Below are 6,269 nucleotides of genomic sequence, written 5' to 3'. Positions count from 1 at the left end.
TCCCGACTTCATCCCAGCAGGCCACGTTCATCCGCAACCATCCGCGAAGCATCCCGGCCATCTGCGAAGCATTCTTCCATGATCCCGTCCGACGAATCATCCCGAATCTCCCGCGCCCAATGCCTGCGATCGTTCCGTGCGTATCATCCAGCTCCCATGATTCCGCGTTCGGATATCTCGCAACTGGATCAGGGATCCATCGCAAGGGTATATATGAGGCTTCCGCTTGGCTGGGGGAGGCATTCTTCCCATTCGAAAAAAACAGAGAGGCCCCCTGCCATTCAAAAGAAAAAAACAGAGAGAAAGGGAAACAGGGGATGCCCTGTTTCCGAAAATAAAAAGAAAAAAAAAGAAGGAAGAGGAACAGGGGAGTTTCTTTTATGTTTATGGCCGGCTAATCCCTTAGGTGAAGGGTGATGGAGGAACCTTTGATGTCTTATTTTTTCAAGTAAATTCTGAACATTGATCTCTTTGCTTTACATCTATTCATATGTTTTTGATTCTTGAATGTTTATTTATGAGATAGATCTTTTATGGTTTATATTTCTTGATTCATGTATTGTTTCGATGTTTGATTTGTCGTAGACGTAATCGGTACGATAAATGCTTAGATCTTGAATTCATGTTTTCAAATTGTATACTCCATGATTAGAACTATTCTATCTGATTGATCCTTAATCAAGAATCGCAGAATTTAATTGTTGAAAATAATATCATCGAAGGGGATCCCAGATCCCTACACCATCTTAATCTATTTAAATTTCGATTCTCTATTTACTGAATTATTTTCTATTTGCAAAACATCATCCAAATCCACAAATTTATTGAATTAATTAATCTAAAATTATATTAAATAATCTTATATATATTTCGTTCCCTGAGGATTCGACCTCGGACTCCCGAGAAATTTACTACTTGTGCGATTCTCCTGCACTTGGGAGAACAATTTTATTTTTGCATCAAGTTTTTGGCGCCGTTGCCGGGGAACGGCTTAGTTATTAGTATAGTTTTAGATTTAATTAGTACCCTATCAGTTAGATTGAACAATATAGTAAAACTAAAACTGAAAAAAAAAAAAAAAAATTATTGCTGTTTTTTTTATTCCCTGCACAGTCTGCATCAAACTCTGATATCTGAGTAATCCACCGTCTGATTGCACTCAAATTTTGTAGTCTGCTGTAGGACACATGTTTCTTTCATTTGAACGGTCTGATTGATATTCTGATACTTGTACGACCATTAAATTAATATAAACTTTGCTGCTGTCTGCTTTGAATTTTCTGTGTTTAATTTTTTTGTTTAGAATCAGAATTTTATTATCATCATATCTCATTAACCCTTGTTGCTACTTGAAAATTGATAAGAACTTTAAGAAAAGATCAAGGGTAATCATTAAAAAAAAAAAACAAAAAAACAAAAAAAAAAACAAACAAATAAATAAACTCTGAAATTTTGTATGCTAGGTTGGAATAGGGACAACACTGGACGTCTGAGTCGACAACCTTTTGACAATTCCTTAGATCACATTATTGAAACTTTTTCGCAAAATCTCAGATCTGGTGAGATGGCTGATGATGATGTAGGAAGTCACCATGGTAATGAAGGTAGACTCCCAGTTATGACACTTCGACAATACTTACATCCCACTAGGACTAGTCAACCTTCATGCATGATTATTTCTGAAAATGTAGGACACTTTGAAATCAAACCAGGAGTAATTCAATTGCTGCCAAAGTATCATGGAATGGAATCCGAGAACCCTTATCTTCACCTTAAGGATTTTGAGGAAATTAGTATCACATTTAGAGTGCCAAATGTATCGGAAGATGTCCTTAAATTGACCTTGTTTCCTTTTTCTTTAAAGGATAAAGCCAAAACATGGCTGAACTCCTTGAAACCTAGATCGCTAGGAACATGGCATGATATGCAAAGAGAATTCTTGAAAAAATTCTTTTCCGCACAAAGGACTAACTTTTTGAAAAGGCACATTAGTAATTTCCAGCAAAAAGACCATGAAACATTTTATGAATGCTGGGAGAGATTTAAAGATTTGCTTCTCTCTTGTCCTCATCATGGATTTGAAACATGGAGAACCATTAGTTTCTTTTACGAGGGATTGTCTCCACAGTTAAAACAATTTATAGAGACTATGTGCAATGGTCTATTTTTGGAAAAGCAACCCGATGAGGCATGGGACTATTTAGACTCTCTCGCAGAGACTGTACAATTATGGGATACAGGGGATAGAGTGAATAAACCTTTGCCTAAGCCTACTAGCATTCCACACGGGGGCCTTTACAACCTTAGTACTCAGGATGATATTCAGGCTAAAATGGCAGCCCTTACTAGGAAGGTAGAGGAAATTGAACTTAGAAGGATTGAACCCGTCAAGACCGTAGAACATAACAGCGAGTGTTGTAGGATTTGCGAGATGCCTGGCCATCTCATCACTGATTGCCCCACAATACCCGTATTCAAGGAAGTCTTGCACGATCAGGCCAATGTTATGAATACCTATCAAAAATCTTTCAATAATCCTTTTTCGAGTACTTACAACCCCGGATGGAAGAACCATCCAAATTTCAGGTGGAGGAATGACCAACCTCAACAAGTATATAACCCAACTCCTCCACCTCCGCAACCTCATTATGCACACCCACCCCCTCAAAAATCCAGTCTCGAAGAAACTTTGCAATCTTTCATGCAAGGTCAAGCCAAAATCAATGATGAATTAAGAAATCAACTGACAACGCTGACCACTATTTTAAGTGCTCGAGAGAAAGGTAAGCTACCAGCTCAACCACAACCTAATCCTCAAGTCTATGGCGGTAGTAATGCATCATCTTCAACTTCGTATAAAGAGCAAGCAAAGAGTATAATAACTTTGCGAAGTGGAAAGATTATTGACCGACCAGTTCCAGAACAAACACAAGTCATACCTGATTCTGACCCTCCCAAGACAAAAGAAAAGGATAATGAAGAAACTGAAGCACCAACATCTACTGAAAAAATTGAATGTCCTTTTCCTGCACCATTTCCACAAAGATTAAAGCCCTTGCAAAAGCTTGAACCAAACTCTGAAATTCTTGAGCTTTTTAAGCAAGTAAAAATCAATGTACCTCTTCTTGATGCAATCAAACAAGTGCCTTCCTATGCAAAATTTTTAAAAGATTTGTGCACTGTCAAGCGTCGTTTAAATGTCAAGAAGAAGGCATTTATGGCTGGAAATGTGAGTGCAATTTTACAGCATAACATTCTCCCTAAATATAAAGATCCAGGTTGCCCAACTATCTCGTGCATCATTGGCAATTTTAGGATTGAGCGAGCATTGCTAGATTTAGGAGCGAGTGTGAACTTGTTGCCATATACGGTATATGAGCAACTCAGTTTGGGTGAGTTGAAGCCAACAACTGTCACTTTACAATTAGCTGACAGGTCAGTGAAGGTCCCTAGAGGAATTATCGAAGATGTGTTGGTCCAAGTAGACAAGTTCTATTTTCCTGTTGACTTTATCGTACTGGACACACATCCGGCTTCCAATTCACCATCTCAGATTCCGGTCATCTTAGGACGCCCATTTCTTGCAACTTCTAATGCATTGATCAATTGTAGGAATGGTGTCATGAAGCTTTTTTTTGGCAATATGACTTTGGAACTGAACGTCTTTAGTATAGGCAAACAACCCAATGATTATGAAGAAAGTAAAGAAGTTGAATGGGTTGAAACCATTGCGGAAGAATATTTGTTAAAAGAAACATTTACTGAATCGGCCGACAATGGTTTGATAGATTGGTGTTATGAAGGTACTGCTGATGATACGGTTCCACCAGTTTTAGATAACTCGGATGTCATGATGGTCAATGGGTGGAGACCGAGAATAGAGGAATTTGAACATTTGCCATCTCGAGAAGCAAAGATAGTACCATCCCATGAACAAGCACCTAAGCTCGAGTTGATGAAACCTTTACCGAAGGAACTCAAGTATGCCTTTCTTGGATCCGATGACACTTTTCCTATAATCATCTCATCTGATCTTGATCATGCCCAAGAAAGAAAATTACTTGGTGTTCTAAAGAATCATAGAGGAGCTTTAGGGTGGTCTATTGCAGACTTGAAGTGGATTAGCCCTTTAATTTGCACGCACCGGATATATTTGGAGGACAATGCCAAAACCACAAGGCAAATGCAACGCAGGTTGAATCCTACGATGAGAGATGTGGTTAAAGCAGAAGTCCTCAAGTTGCTTGACGTGGGTATTATTTACCCAATTTCCGATAGCAAGTGGGTAAGTCCTACTCAAGTCGTGCCCAAAAAAGCAGGTCTAACGGTAGTCAAAAATGAGCAGGGTGAGTTAGTCCCGACTCGTGTCCCCACGAGTTGGCGCATGTGTGTTGACTATCGAAAATTGAATTTGGTCACTAGGAAAGATCACTTTCCCTTACCCTTCCTAGACCAAGTTTTCAAAAGAGTTGCAGGACATAATTTTTATTGTTTTCTCGATGGCTATTTCGGATACTACCAAATCGAGATTTCACCAGAAGATCAAGAGAAGACTACTTTCACTTGTCCTTTTGGTACATTCGCTTTCCGTCGGATGCCGTTCGGGTTATGTAATGCACCTGCAACATTTCAAAGATGCATGCTCAGTATTTTTGAAGACATGAACGAGAAGTTTTTGGAAGTGTTCATGGATGATTTTTCTGTTTTTGGCAATTCTTTTGATGATTGTTTACTATATTTACAAGCTGTCTTAGCTCGGTGTATAGAAAAGAACCTAATACTGAATTGGGAGAAATGCCACTTCATGGTGCCAAAGGGAATTGTCCTAGGACATATTGTTTCATCGAAGGGCATGGAAGTTGATAGAGCTAAGATTGACTTAATCGCCAAGCTACCTGCACCCAAGACGGTTAGAGATGTTAGATCATTTTTGGGTCATGCTGGATTTTATAGGAGGTTCATCAAGGACTTTAGTGTCATAGCCCGACCATTATGTAACCTCCTATCCCTTGATACACCGTTCAATTGGACTGAAACCTGTCAAGAGGCATTCGAAAAGTTGAAGTCTATGCTTAGCACTGCACCCATCGTGCGACCACCCGATTGGTCATTACCTTTTGAGATCATGTGCGATGCTAGTGACTATGCGATAGGAGCTGTCCTAGGACAACGCAAGGATAATAAGCCATATGTCATCTACTATGCAAGCAAAACCTTAAATGATGCTCAAATGAATTACACCACCACCGAAAAGGAATTGCTTGCAGTAGTATTTGCATTAGACAAATTTCGCTCTTATATCCTTGGTGCTCCTATTGTTATCTTTACGGATCATGCAGCGCTAAAATATTTACTGGATAAGAAAGAGGCTAAACCACGCTTAATACGATGGATTCTTTTACTCCAAGAATTTGACATCACTATCAAAGATAAAAAGGGAGTAGAGAATGTGGTTGCTGACCATTTATCACGGCTAGTTTTTAATGATTCGGTGCCACAGTTGCCCATCAAGGACTCGTTCCCTGAAGAGCAGTTGTTTGCACTTTCTACTATGCCATGATTTGCTGATATTGTAAACTTTCTTGTCACGAACCGGATGCCGGAGCATTGGGGATCGAATGATAAGAATAATTTCTTACGTGAAGTAAGAAGTTATTATTATGATGCCCCCTATTTGTTCAAGTATTGCAATGATCAAATCTTTAGAAGATGCATTCCGGATCATGAGATACAAAGTGTACTCTCTTTTTGTCATGCCAGTGCTTGCGGAGGACACTTTGCATCTAAGAAAACAGCAGCTAAGGTGTTACAATGTGGTTTTTATTGGCCTACACTATTTAAAGATGCCTACGAGTTCTGTAGGACATGTGACCCATGTCAGCGTGTTGGAAGTCTAACTCGTAGGCAAATGATGCCTCTTCAGCCCATTACTGCTATTGAAATTTTTGACATGTGGGGTATTGATTTCATGGGCCCATTCCCATCGTCTTTTGGACACGAGTATATTTTAGTTGGTGTTGAGTATGTGTCAAAATGGGTAGAAGCTGTTGCCTGTAGAACTAATGATCACAAACCTGTTTTGAAATTTCTGAAAGAAAATATTTTTTCACGATTTGGGATGCCCAAGGTTATAATTAGTGATGGGGGAAAATATTTCTGTAATAAGCCTTTTGAGATCCTATTACGAAAGTACGGTATCACTCATAGAATTGCCACTCCTTATCACCCGCAGACTAGTGGCCAAGTAGAGTTAGCCAATCGGGAGATTA

At 39.2% G+C, this 6,269-nt stretch overlaps 1 pseudogene; it reads right to left on the bottom strand.

Annotated features, from left to right (window-relative positions):
* Positions 1 to 1,981: 1,981 nt before the first annotated feature.
* LOC120106319 (small nucleolar RNA R71) lies at positions 1,982 to 2,079 on the bottom strand (annotated as a pseudogene).
* Positions 2,080 to 6,269: the final 4,190 nt, after the last annotated feature.

This window comes from Phoenix dactylifera, chromosome 4 (assembly GCF_051530095.1).
Source record: "Phoenix dactylifera cultivar Ajwa chromosome 4, Ajwa_hap1_PhDact_Kaust_v1.1, whole genome shotgun sequence".
Classification (NCBI taxonomy): Eukaryota; Viridiplantae; Streptophyta; class Magnoliopsida; order Arecales; family Arecaceae; genus Phoenix; species Phoenix dactylifera.
The sequence above is the reverse complement of the archived record's forward strand: the minus strand, read 5'-3'. Positions and strand labels throughout refer to the sequence as shown.